The sequence below is a fragment of the Neltuma alba genome, unplaced genomic scaffold, assembly GCF_004799145.2.
Source record: "Neltuma alba isolate B1F8T4 unplaced genomic scaffold, ASM479914v2 tig00004148_pilon, whole genome shotgun sequence".
Lineage (NCBI taxonomy): Eukaryota > Viridiplantae > Streptophyta > Magnoliopsida > Fabales > Fabaceae > Neltuma > Neltuma alba.
Window position 1 is genome coordinate 208162 of NW_021633582.1, and position 14656 is coordinate 222817.

The window sequence follows — 14656 nt, forward strand, 5'->3', positions numbered from 1 at the left end:
AACTCTGCTTGAAGCCTTGAATGGGGTGCCAAGAAAAGTTAGGAGGCAAAAAAAAAAAAAGAATTAGCATGAGGTTTCTAGAAAATGATTTAATTACTAAGAATCTCAATAATAAGTGATGATCACGCATGAATATGTCATCATTTTCTATTTTAGAATTGTCATTACATACTCTTTAGTTGTTAATAAACTTTACAATAATTAAATTTTTTTTTTTGAGATCTCATTGTAAATGACATACCAATGGGAAAAAAAAATTTGGAAAGAAAATAAGACCTCCCACTTGTCTTTGCACTCATTTTCTCTTACACTTGATGGCATTCAAACTTTATCACTGTTTAGAATTGACGACTACTTGCCTCAATTGGTCTTCAATAAACTTATTGCAAAGTACAGGATATACACGAGAGAGAATTGACGACTACTTGCCTCAATTGGTCTTCAATAAACTTATTGCAAAGTACAGGATATACACGAGAGAAGCCAACACATTCTCTCTCTATTTACATTACTCATTGTTGCATAGTTTAAAAAGTCCCACCACAATAAATGACCACCAGGATACATATGATTACAATGAGCTCTGCATTGGTTAAGTACAATTTCAACCATTTATTTTTAAAATTTTAAACTAATAATTTTTAAATGAATTTTTGTAGTTAATTCATTAAATTTTCTTAATTTATTTCTTTTGCAATTTCACTTGTACTAAATGAAATTATAAAAGAGAGAGAAAAATATAAGCAGTCACATTTAATCATTAATTATAAACATAAAATTAACAAATAAGTATTGATTACTCCCTCTGGTTCAAATTATAAGTCAAATCTTATCTATTTATATTTATTAAGAAAATAGTTAAAATTAGTTTAAAACAATAAATAAGTAAGACATGTGTTTTTTTCCTTAAATATACTCTTATTAATAAAAATAATAAGTAAAAGACGGAATAAATAAATAAATAAAATATACCGGGAAATAAATCCTGCAATATGTCACATCTACCCCCGGGTTCTGCTTTTTTCTCTTTCATCCCGTTCTTGCTTCCCTTCGATTGACTCTGTGGTTGCTTTCTTCCTGTATGAGCTTTTGGTCTTTGCCTAAAGGTTTTTTTGGCTTGCATCCATGTCCGTACATCTCTTCCAACGCTACCCCTGGCACACTGACCGGTGATTGCTTCTCGACTCTTTCCTCAACTGGCGTGCTGTGCTGTTCGGCCGACGTTGCGATCTCCAGTGACCTCTCCTGCGTGCTCATATTAAGGGGACAAGCTTCTTGGTTGTGACCATACATCCCTCACCTGAAGCATATAATTTCTATCCCCTCATATTCCACCGTATATATCGTTTTCCAAAGAACAAACTTTGACTGGAGCTGCTTGTTCAAGTCGATTTCCACACTGACTCGGCCGAACTTCCCTCTCTCCACCATTGTGTTCTTACCGTTGCAATGGGCTAATGTATTCATATCAGCTTTCAAGGCTTTACCAACTAAGTTCCCCAGCTTTAACATACATTCTTCTGAGTAACAATGCATAGGGAGAGGTGGGACCCTAATCCATACAGCAAGTTTCTTCACCTTATTGCAATATGGACTGAAATTTGGACTCCACCGTTGCACTGCCAGATAGTGTCCCTGGATAACCCACCGCCCCTCAAAAAGTTCCGGCATAGAGCTTTTTCCTCTGTCCTGAACACAGAATAGCTATTTGATAGATCGATGAGTTCGAAGTTCCTTGATTTTGGCAGCCAAGAAACTCGATCCCTCATCATATCGAGGTTTGTCTTCCTCCCCAGTATGGTGATGATTAGAGCATCCTTCCATGGCCTCCACAATTCTTCTAAGCAGTCATTTGGCATACTCAACTTTGGGAGTTTCTCAAACAGTTTCCTCTGTTTTTCAGTTAAAACAGGGGCGCTTTCCTCTTCCTCCCTGAGCCATTCTTTCATTTGCTCGTCCAAATCCTGGTCAAAAGCTTTCTCTTCCTGACCGGTGAGCTTCGCTTTATAGGAGACTTGGCTTCGCGTTTCTTTCTTGCTTGACTAAGGCTCCTGTGTTGCATTGTCCTTTAGTGTTGCATCAGACACTTCGTCCATTTTCATATCCCCACCATTCTCAGAGTGATTCTTTTTAAGTCCTTTATCACTATCCTCCATAATGGTATCTCCATCCATTCTCTTGATATTCCTTCCGAGGATGTCTTCTTCTTCTTTTGACGGTCCTTTTCCCTTATTTGGAGAAACTCCAGAGTTGATCGGTGAACTCTCGTGCACACCGCTTCTCTCACTACCTTTCTCACTCATCACTTTTTAGAACAAAGTTTTTAAACAAAGCCAATTAACCGCTTGTGGATTGATTACGGATGCTTTTATGAGAGATGGTTCTGGCAATCTGGCTTACCTGCAGTTTTTTTCCCCCGCATTAAACCATCATCACAATTCACAAACAATAGTCGTGTGAGGCACAAGATTGGAACAACAGCATAATCTTTTAGAAACAATTTTTCAATTTACAAATATGAAATATTTAATAAATTTTATTGCTACTAACGCAAACAATTACTTTTGGGATATGAGAACATGATCCCAATCAAAAGTGATTACTTATATGAATCAAAACTAAAATTGAGGTTACAGTCTAATCACGCATGATCAAATCTTCTATATTTTCTATCACTCTTACGAGTTAAGACCTTTTAAAATACCCAAGAAATTAGTCTGAAATCACTATCCTTTCTTCTACTGTTATACACAGTCTGAGACCACTAAAAAAAAACATTAGCAAAATGTGATTTCATTTTTAAAAAAAAGAAATTTTCTTATTGTAAAAATAAAAATGTTAATATAATAACCCTTTTACTGAAAAAAAGTTATTATTAATACATTTTTATGTTGAATTCATCATTATATTTATTATTCTTGCTGCGCTAAGTATTTGCATATCAGTTTTATTCTGAGTATCAAATTTTTATTTAGTATATTGTTTCTCCAAATTTAATTGTTAGTCAAACAAAGCAGCTTTCTACATTAACCATTAAGGGGGGGGGGGGAAGCGTTTAATTGTCAACCGTGAATATTTAAAATAGTCTATTGATGATAATGACACAAATCATCGTAATAGTTAAATACTCCTCCGGTCTTTAATATAATACCTAATTGTTGAGTTAGTTTTGATCCTAAATATGAAACTCATTTATCATATTTATTAATTTTCTTTAAATTACCCCTATAGATATTCCCTCAACCATAATCAAGTAAAAGAGGAAGAGAGGTATTAAAAAAAATAATTATGGTATTGTAAGAAAAACGTGTCATATTTCTTGTAATTAACTAATTTACCTAACTTCCTTAATATAATCGAATTAGTTAAATAGGTCTTATATTAAGAATAAGAAAAGTACCTAATTTTCTTTCACCGTCTATGTTTGACTTTGACTCCACTCAAGCATCTCTTGACAGAACAAAATTAAAAGGAAAAAAAAGTGAATAAATACATTGGCCATTTAAAACTAACCCAAATAGTTACGGTGACGTCTGACATTGGTAGAGACTGGTTATTCAAACCCCTAGATCCAATGGAAGATGAGAAAAGAACAAGTAACTTATACTAATTTTTTAAGGTTTTCTATAAATAGAGTATTTATTTATTTTTATTAAAATATACATATATAATCTAAAAAAAAGTAAAATATTTTAGGGATAGTTATTAACTTTTGTTATAATTGTACGCATTTTTTATTTTATTTTTGAAATGTATACAAATCTCCATATAATTACAAAATTTGGAAGATATTAACAAAATTATGCACTTTTAAAGTTAATGAAAGTATATATTTTTACGTGAATAGTGAAAGTATAAACAGCTGGAAAGCATTAATCTTTCTGGTTGTTTATACTTTCACTATTCACGTAAAAATATATACTCTTCCTACTGTGGTTGAAAAAGAAAACAATCCCCATGAAAAAGAATCTGTTCATGACCTTCTTGTTCCGCCCAATCCCACTGTGGCAACCAGGTTTCTGGAAAAAAACACAGAAACTGATAATACTCAGATAATGGTGGCTACCCTTAAAAAATTTGCGATGTTGTACACACTAGTTTACCTGTGTGCTTTTCTTAGCTTGAATACCTTAGCGTCTCCAACGTATCTTGCTGATTACTGCACAGAAAATGGCACCTACGCTTCTGATAGAAGATTTGGTGGCAATCTCAATGCTCTCCTCTCTTCCCTCGTCACCAACGCCACCCAGGTCAAGGGATATTACACTGTTATGGGATTCGGATTCACCGACGCCGTCAATGGACTTTTCAACTGCCGGGCAGACCTTAACATCAGCAGCTGTCATCAGTGTGTCACCACCGCAGCCTCCCAGATCACACAGCGTTGCCCTAACCAGACGGAGGCCATCATCTGTTATGAAGAGTGCATGCTCCGATACACAGACAGGTAAATAACAAAAGGCATGTTATAAGTCATTTATCATATTTTTCTTTTCATAAGGTAAAGGGTGAGTCCTGAAAGAACGTTAAAGTTGCTGCAATGTGACTTGAAAATCATAAAATTCAAATCCGAAAACAGCTTCTCCGTTTATAAGACTGCATACATCTATCTCTCCCAAACGCCTCCTGGTCGGAGCTGTATATATAAGAAATGGTTAGATTTCAAATGAAATAATCATAACTCAAAACACACACACACATATATAGGTACTTCAAGTCTGGAGGCACCGAACCTGGGAGGAACCTGGTGGACGGGAGGAACATATCTGGCAACAATCTGAATGTGTTCAATCAAACGTTGTTCAGCTCGTTGAATGATATGGCAGAAACAGCGGCGAATTCTCAGACGACCGAGAAGTTCACCACGGGGGAAGCAAAGTTTGGCGGCAACCAGACTGTGTATGGGCTTGCACAGTGCACCGTTGACATACAGTCGGCGCGGCGTGAGACTTGCTTGAAAAATGCCATCGGAACTTTTCCGATATGTTGTAGCAGAGCTGGAGGGGCAAGAGCATTTTACGGTTCATCTGATTCATCATTGACTTCTTCAGGTAATATACATACATCTTAATGAATAAAATTTCAAAACTTGCTTATTTCTTCTTTTTATATTTTTGTTTGGAAAGAGTTTGGGAAGTCCAATGAGCTAGTTTTTATATATAGATTTTCCAGCTGGGATTCATCAATTTCTTGTACATTTTCAATAAGAACTGTTTTAATACGTTAATGTTCTGATAAGAAGATTCTTCGAGTGTTCCAGATCCTACCTCGTTTTTGATTAATTAGATGAGATGAGATTGAGATCATATCAGAGTCTCGAAGGATTGGAAAACAATACTATTTGCCAGTGCCTTGTGGCCCAATGGCATAAAAATTTCCTTTAGGTGGGAGGTTGCGGATTTGTTTCTTCTTATAATCTCAAGCTATCAGTGCTTGACATTTTAAATTGCAAAAAAAGATTAAAAAAAAAATACTATTTTCTCAAGAAATATAAAAGAACAGCTTTTGTGGATTTAGAAGCTTCCTAGGCAATCACTATACCTTTTTGATAACTTACAGTACACATGTAATATTGTTAATTTCGTGTTTATTGTTTGCTTTTGAATCGTCAGAGGATGAATATTCTTTCTATGGATTTCTTTTAAAAAAACATGCAGGAAAGAAGAAACTTTCATCACGAGCAGTTGCCTTGATTGTTGTCCTTGTTATGGCTTCAGTAATTCTGTTGGGTTTTGTCAGCTTTTTGCTGCGGAGAAGAGCAAGGCAGAGGCAGAGAAGCATTTTACGGGAAAATTGTACGTAGTGTGAAGAAGATTTATAAAACCATTCATTCTCAATTTCTAATATGCTTACCTTTTAAATTCAACTGTGCAGTTGGGGAAGAACTGGCTACTTTGGAATCCTTGCAATTCAGTTTGGCCACGATTGAAGCTGCCACAAACAGATTTTCACATGAGAAAAAAAATTGGCAGAGGTGGTTTTGGAGAAGTTTACAAGGTGACTAAATGTGATTATTATAAATACATAGATATATATACACTTTTCATCCAATGTGCCTAACAAATGGTATGATTTTATCGAACTCTTCCGGATGGGAGAGATAGCTGTCAAAAAGCTTTCAAGAAGTTCTGGACAAGGTGCGACGGAGTTTAAAACTGAAATCTTACTAATTGCCAAGTTACAACACAGGAATTTGGTGGCTTTATTAGGATTTTGCCTAGAAGGACAAGAGAAAATGCTCATTCATGAATACGTACCCAATAAAAGTCTCGATCACTTTTTATTTGGTGAAGTTCCTCTATCCCTATCCCAACTATATTTTCAAGTTTACCACTGACAAGTTAAAATGCAATGTTTCATATATGATTATGGTAGCACCTCCCATAAAAAACAGAGTTCACCTTTGTACTAACTTCAATGACTCATGATGATGTGTAGATCCCAAAAAGGAGAGATTGTTGAATTGGTTTGAACGTTACAAGATTATTGGAGGCATTGCACGAGGAATTCATTATTTACGTTAGCATTCTCGACTCAAAGTTATACACCGTGATCTTAAACCAAGCAATGTATTATTAGATGACAACATGTATCCAAAAATTTCAGACCTTGGCATAGCAAGAATCATTGCTATAGATCAGGATCAAATAAATACTAATAGAATTGTTGGTACATAGTAAGTATTTTAATTCTTTTTGGTTTATCTTATCACTTCCACTATTTATCCCTTCATTGCACAATTTTACAGATAAACATTTTTTGTGGGACAAAGTATTGTTAAGCTCCCGTTAAACTTCAACTTTCATGTTCTCCTATTATTCTCCCATTAAAGTCCTATGCTTGTCAAGTGCCACTAGCAGAGGAGTTTATGTGAATTAGCTCTTGAATATGTTACGGATATAAGAAGATCCTTTTTATTGTTCCTGATATGCTCAACAATTTGCTTAATCTTATGCAGTTCTAACTAGTACTGTTGTCTTTTATAGTGGTTATATGTCTCCAGAATATGCAATGTATGGCCAATTTTCTGAAAAGTTTGATGTATTTAGTTTTGGCATCATAGTTCTAAAGATTGTTAGTGCAAAAAGGAATGCTCGTCCTATTGAAACACAAGATCTTGATGACCTCTTAAGTCAGGTAAGTACAAAATCCAATAATTTGTTTCAGACTTTGCTAATGATGTGCATATCACCATTCTGAGTTGTGTAGCAAACAAAGCCAAAAACAGAAAAGCAGAAACCAATGGTTCAATCATAAATGTAATTATTGATATATTAATTCAGGCTTGGAAACATTGGAGGAATCAGACACCGCTTGAGATACTGGACCCAGAAATAAAAGATTCATGTTCTCAGAGTAAAGTGATCAAGTGCATCCAAATAGGTTTATTATGCGTTCAAGAGCACCCAGAAAATAGGCCCACAATGGCAAGGATTGTTTCATATCTAAGTAGCCTGTTACTTGAATTGCCATTGCCTCGAGAACCAGTATTTCACATGGATATTGATTTGAAGCTGAACTTGGTATCATGGGAATCCAGTGCAGGTCAATCTAACTACAATTCTATGACATCCTCAAATCATGAAACGTCAAAGAGTAATCATTTTCCAAGATAGTACGAGTTTGATTATGCTTTTGAAGTATGAGATGCCAAATGTCCATTATAAATGAATAGAGAATTTCTCGGCGATGTAAATGCCAGATAATCTACGAGTGCTCTTGCCTTTATTTCCTTGTATTGGTCCTGCTCATTTTGAGATATACATTCACAAAATCTAAACTTTTTAACGACCCTTCAGGGATTACAATTCAAAGAGGGAGGAAAGAATGTAAAACTGGGACATTTCTCAAAGCTTAAGGAAGGTGCAGTATACTACTGACCTCGAAGGAAGCTTAAATGGTCGTCAGGCGCTATTCCATAAATGTTGAAAAGATCAAGACCATTTCTACCATAAAAACATGAAACTGGTAGGACGCAGCACGGGCCACGACCATTTGTAAACTAATTGAATAGTGAGTCGTAACACTGAAATCACATAAAGTACAACAAATTATGAAGAAAACATATCATCAAACACCTTTCGAGCATGCACGAGTGCAGATTTCCATATCACAGAACCATCAACCCCATGTCTTAATAGGATCTCTGTTTTTTTTTTTTAACCAAAATAGTATCTCGTAGTTAGATCAACAACTACAATTGATCAATATATAATAGATTCAAAGGGGAAATACTCCCATATAACAGACAACGGAGTAGGCAAAAGAGACAGGTCACAATCACAAAAGATATAAATTTTTAGTCTTTTACACGACCCTTCAGCTATTACAATTTACAGTGAGAAGAAAAGAATGTATCATTAGGGGAATTATCGAAGTCTAAGAAAGATGGAGTATATTACTAACCTCGAAGGAAGCTTAAATCGCCATCAGGTGCTATTTCCTTTAATGATGACAAGATCAAGGCCATTTCCACGGAGAACTGATAGGACAGAGCACGATGCACGACCACTAGCGAACTGATGGAATGTTAAGTCCTAAAAGTATAATCACATAAAATACAAAAAATTAGAAAAGAAGGCATATGACCAAACACCTTTCGAGCATAGTAGGAATGCAGAATTTTACCTCATATATCGAGGTATATAACCCCAGGGCAAAATAGGATCTCATAGTTAGATCAACAACTACAAAATATAGTTTTGAAACTAATCAATATGCAATGGATTCAAAAGGGAGATACTCACAATACCATTCAATAGACAAAGAGGCGGGCAGACAATGCTTGCATTGAACGAAGAATTAAAAAGAAAAAAGAGGGAATATGGATGCAGGGCCTAAACTTAAACCGATGGGCTTGGATCATCTGAGCCGTCCCCTCCGGCTACAGGATTGTCTTCGGTCATATCTTTCCACAGGCTCAATGGCTCAACCCAAAGACTGTGAATGGATCAAACACAAAGCCCTGAGATACAACAAAATTGTCATTTGGTGGACTTGCATTGGATTGGGTGGAGAATTTGGACTTCATGGATAATTTGGATCGAGATATGGGCTCAAAAGGTAACGCCCAATTTCAGACTTCAGCCCTCGTAAATGTGATTAGATTTTCTTTTTTATCTTGCATGGTAGGATTTAAATTGTCCTTTAGAAAATTCAAATCTAAACTTTTATAATTATAGTTGTTATACTCCTCCAATCCTAAATATAAGATCCTTATACACATTATATAAGGGTCTTATATTTAGGATCGAAGGAGTAATATATATGTTTCTTTTTTTAGAGTGGTTCTTCCACTGGTTTTTAATATAAAACCCAATTAATTAATTTGGCAAGATTAATGAAATTACTAAATTATTTAATTATAGCATATAACATATGATCTTTTTAAAATGCTTATATAAATCATTTGATTATATATCAATTTATAAGTGAGATAGATTAGTTGGGATAAAAATGATAAATATAAACAGTTTAAAATAATTTAGCAAATTTCTTAATTTCTCAAAATTAGTCAATTAGTCTTATATTAAGTATCAGATGGTAATTAGAAGATTTTTTTATTTTAAATTTTGTTTATATTGAAGTAAGAAAATATTAAAAACGTAAAAAACAGAATTAAAATAAATTAAATCTGAATAATCAAATTCTAATCAAGATAGTTTAGATTTAGAGCTCCCCATGAACGCGGAAACTCAACCCATTAGTAATCTTACGGGTTTAGGCTTAGGGAGAGAGAGAAATCCCTTGGTATGGCAAAGGTTCGAGTGGTCATCTGCTTCCATTTCCAACTTATGAATTGAAAATTATGCCTAAAAAAACATTAAAAAGGAACCATTATTTTGGCTGAAACTAGTTTTAGTACTCATCAAAATGATGAGCAACCAAGTTCATCATATTTCAACCATCCAAATCTGATTTGGATGGTCCATGTTTCATTTAATTTATTTGTATGTTTTTCAAAATCATTATTTTAATGAGTATGAAATATAAAATAAAGATAATATTTTAACCATCATTTTTTGGAAAATAATTTTTTATTTAAAAATACAAGTAAAAAAATTAAATCTAAACCATCTAAATCAGATTTAAATGGTTTTAAATATGATGAGTTTGGAGTGCTCATCACTGTGATGAATACCGAAACTCATTCCAGATTAGATTGTAACCACTTGAATGCAAATGACTTGTAAAGACTTTTGGGATTTTGTATATGAATGTACTAGTTAGAGCCTCTCCCTAAGCTTCTTTCTTATATTTGTTTCTCCGAAGTCTAAATGCTTAAGGGATGCATAAAAAATGTAGTTATCATTGACGTTGTGCCTGTAATATACTTAGTCTGTGAGTGTTCATGTTGATTATCAGTTCAGGTTCAATTCATAGCAACTTCATTTTTTTATCACTTATTTAGGAGTCGTAGCTGTTAGTAGATCCAATGACATAAAAATTATTGGGAAAAAAACATGTAGAAAAAGGTCAAGGGTTCCCGCCACGGAATTAACCTCTTGAAAATAATTTTCAAGTAAAGTTGCCTGCATTAAATCCTGCATGACCTAGCCTTTCCTGAACCCTAACTGAACGAAGTACTCTTTGTGCATTATTGGGCTGCCCTTTTTTCGTGTTGATGTTCCATATAATTTATATTTAATTACCAAAAACATTCTTTAAAAAAAATAAATTATATAGTATTTGTTTACATTTTGATTGAATTTTATATTATTTTGATTGTGATCGATCACTTTGATTGAAATAGAGACTTTTAAATCATTATCTCAACCAATTCGATTTTATAGTACCTTAATCATTATCAACAATCATAATGCAATTTTAAATGTATGATTGGACTTAGAGCTCTTAATTTGTGAAAAAATGTTTTTACTTTAAGCTTATCCAATCACGCAGATAGGCGAGTCAAATTTTTCTAAGTGATCAACCCAATAGTCAATAGACATATAAAAGCTTAAATTATTTGAGAAATAACATTGGAATATTTCTAGAAATACACGTAGACAAGTCTACCGAATCGTTCTGATTCCAATGGCAGGTTGGCAAAGAACATTAACCCGATGTTTCAGTCTTTTTCTAATTAATTTTTTTTACGCAACTGATGTTTTATTCATACCCCTTTCCTAGTCCTTTTCATGTCGACTTTAGTTATACGATTCTTCTTTTTATATAATTGATCTTTTTATTTAAAAAAAGAAAAGAAAAGACAAGTCTACAGATAAGATATGAGCATTTGTAGACACAAGTCTTCCAAGGGTCAATTTATAACATTGGAATTTAAATGCCCGCCACGCGCGTATAGATTGGGAGGTCTTGACTTTTTTGATGGGTTGATTATTGAACAAGACGTTGGCTTTTGCATAATTTGTTCTAGGGCTAATTTCTTTTCTTGACTGATTATATATATATATATATATATATATATATTTATATAGTTTAAATCGGAGCAAGACTTTGAGTGAAGGTGAATGAAACATTAACGAAAGTCATTCAAGTTGATTCCTTTAAGATAGTCTTTAAAGGAACCGATTCAAGTTAATTTCTCTTTCAAAATAATCTTTTCCCAACACTCCAAAACATGTTTTTTTTTTCCCTTCAAATTTTTGTACATATTTTATATTTCTAGAAATTTCCATGCATTTGCCGTGTATCATATTTTAAGTTTTCTTTCGTAGTTGCAGTTTCACCTCCGACCCTTCTATCTATCAAACGCAGTTTGATAATTAATTATCTCTTAGAATATTGGCAAAAAATGGATACTCCTACCCATTTTCAGAGTGCTTAAAGATTATAATTAAAATTTTATAATTAAAAGTAGTTATAACTTTGTCGTTAAAAGTAAATAAAAGGAAGAATCTCATAAAAACTATCTTTCAATTTTAAAATTTTAAATAAGTTTCGTTCATTACACTTTAATAACAATTGATAATATTTAAAAAATAAATGACAACATATTTTTATAATTATTTATTTAAATATTTTAATTTTTTAGCAAGCGCATTATTCTAATTGATTACATGGTCATGAAGAAATAATTGTGAGTGAAAAGGACAAGCATGAAAAGACTCGAATAAGTCCGAAAATAAAAGTCTCGCCATCTTGTTTCTCACGCTTGTTTGGTTTTGTGGACACGGCATCTCATGACCACAACTTCCATTAATTTACAAGTGAAAGAGATACGAATAAGTACACAGATACAAGTGCCCAAGACTTCAACCTCAAAACCCTTCTTTATATTAACCTCACTTCCGACCCTAACACTGACCGTGGGTTCTACAGTAAATCTCAGGGTATGTGTTGTGATGAAGTTGTCATTTTATTTTAGCAAATTTTAGTTATTAATTTACTGAAAACATAAGTCAAGTTGTCATTTTTAGTAAAATTTAATGCAATTTACGCCAAGCGGAGGACGAACCCGTGTTGGTTTTCACCTTCGGCTTTAATATCAAGAAAGGGAAAAAGAAAAAGATTTCTAACTTTTTGAAAATTTAAAATAATATTATTTAAAAATTCTGACTTTAGATTTTGGGAAAATCACAAAGAAAACGGTAATATTAGACAAATTACAAATCAAGACCTATGAAAATATTAGTATGAGTCTCGACAATAATAATAGTATTGGTTTTGGCAGTAATTTTTGTGAGCCGATCCAGTGTACAATTTTCCTAATTTACTTTTTCGCCAACTGTATAACCTATATATAGATTTTATATTACTAGATGGCCCGCCCACCCCACCTCCAAGAAAGGCAGTTGGCTTGGACCCACACCATTAAGTAGTTGCGTTGAACGAGCTAGCACGCGACGTTGCCCACCACACCTCCAGGAAAGGCAGTTGGCTTGGACCCACACCATTAAGTAGTTGCGTTGAACGAGCTAGCACGTGATGTTGATAAGGAGGGCAGACGTTCAGCTGGTCCCTTAAGGTAGACTCGTTGACTTGTGTAAATTTTATTAAAAAAAATACTTTTTGTGATTGAATTGGCGTTGGGCAAAACTGACTTCTAACCCAACTGACTTTTGTAATTGAAGTTAGAGTAAAAGTCAGTTAGTGTAATGTAATTTATGTTTGGATCGATGCTTTTAAAAAGTCAGTTGAAAAAGTTAAAAGTTGTTTGGATGATTAATAGAAAAGTTAGTTTAGTTGTAAAATGACTTAAAAGAATATGGAGTGGTGTTTGAAATTTTATATTTTTAATATGATAATAATTTAAAGAAACACGTAAAATTATTATGATAAAATATAAATAGTTTATTTGTAAAATTATAAAATAAAAATATTTGTTATGGAGAAAAATTTGAAAATATATTGTAGATAATTAATTAAATATACATAATGAACAAACATGAATATAAATTAAAATTTATTTGGTTTCTAATTAAAGTAAATAGAATCACATAACTAATTAGATCATAAGCTTTGCATAATTTTTTCATAAGTCAGTTAGAAAAGTTGATTCAGATTGCGTTGGATAAGTCAGTTAGAAAAGTTACTTTTTTTCATAAGTCAGTTAGAAACGAAATTCAATCCAAACAATCTTTTGAACTACAATAAGCCACAAACCTCAGTTTCACACTTTTCCGTGTGCTTTTGACATTCCAAACGGCAACCCGAACAAGTCCTAAGTAGTTGTGTTGAACGAGCTAGCACGTGACGTTGCCCACCACACCTCCAGGAAAGGCAGTTGGCTTGGACCCACACCATTAAGTTTTCTTTCGTAGTTGCAGTTTCACCTCCGACCCTTCTATCTATCAAACGCAGTTTGATAATTAATTATCTCTTAGAATATTGGCAAAAAATGGATACTCCTACCCATTTTCAGAGTGCTTAAAGATTATAATTAAAATTTTATAATTAAAAGTAGTTATAACTTTGTCGTTAAAAGTAAATAAAAGGAAGAATCTCATAAAAACTATCTTTCAATTTTAAAATTTTAAATAAGTTTCGTTCATTACACTTTAATAACAATTGATAATATTTAAAAAATAAATGACAACACATTTTTATAATTATTTATTTAAATATTTTAATTTTTTAGCAAGCGCATTATTCTAATTGATCACATGGTCATGAAGAAATAATTGTGAGTGAAAAGGACAAGCATGAAAAGACTCGAATAAGTCCGAAAATAAAAGTCTCGCCATCTTGTTTCTCACGCTTGTTTGGTTTTGTGGACACGGCATCTCATGACCACAACTTCCATTAATTTACAAGTGAAAGAGATACGAATAAGTACACAGATACAAGTGCCCAAGACTTCAACCTCAGAACCCTTCTTTATATTAACCTCACTTCCGACCCTAACACTGACCGTGGGTTCTACAGTAAATCTCAGGGTATGTGTTGTGATGAAGTTGTCATTTTATTTTAGCAAATTTTAGTTATTAATTTACTGAAAACATAAGTCAAGTTGTCATTTTTAGTAAAATTTAATGCAATTTACGCCAAGCGGAGGACGAACCCGTGTTGGTTTTCACCTTCGGCTTTAATATCAAGAAAGGGAAAAAGAAAAAGATTTCTAACTTTTTGAAAATTTAAAATAATATTATTTAAAAATTCTGACTTTAGATTTTGGCAAAATCACCAAAAAAACTGTAAAATTAGACAAATCACAAATCAAGACCTGTGACAATATTACTACGGATCTTGA

At 33.3% G+C, this 14656-nt stretch overlaps 1 pseudogene; it reads left to right on the forward strand.

Moving 5' to 3' along the window:
• Positions 1-4055: 4055 nt before the first annotated feature.
• On the forward strand, positions 4056-7780 carry LOC114743841 (cysteine-rich receptor-like protein kinase 10; annotated as a pseudogene).
• Positions 7781-14656: the final 6876 nt, after the last annotated feature.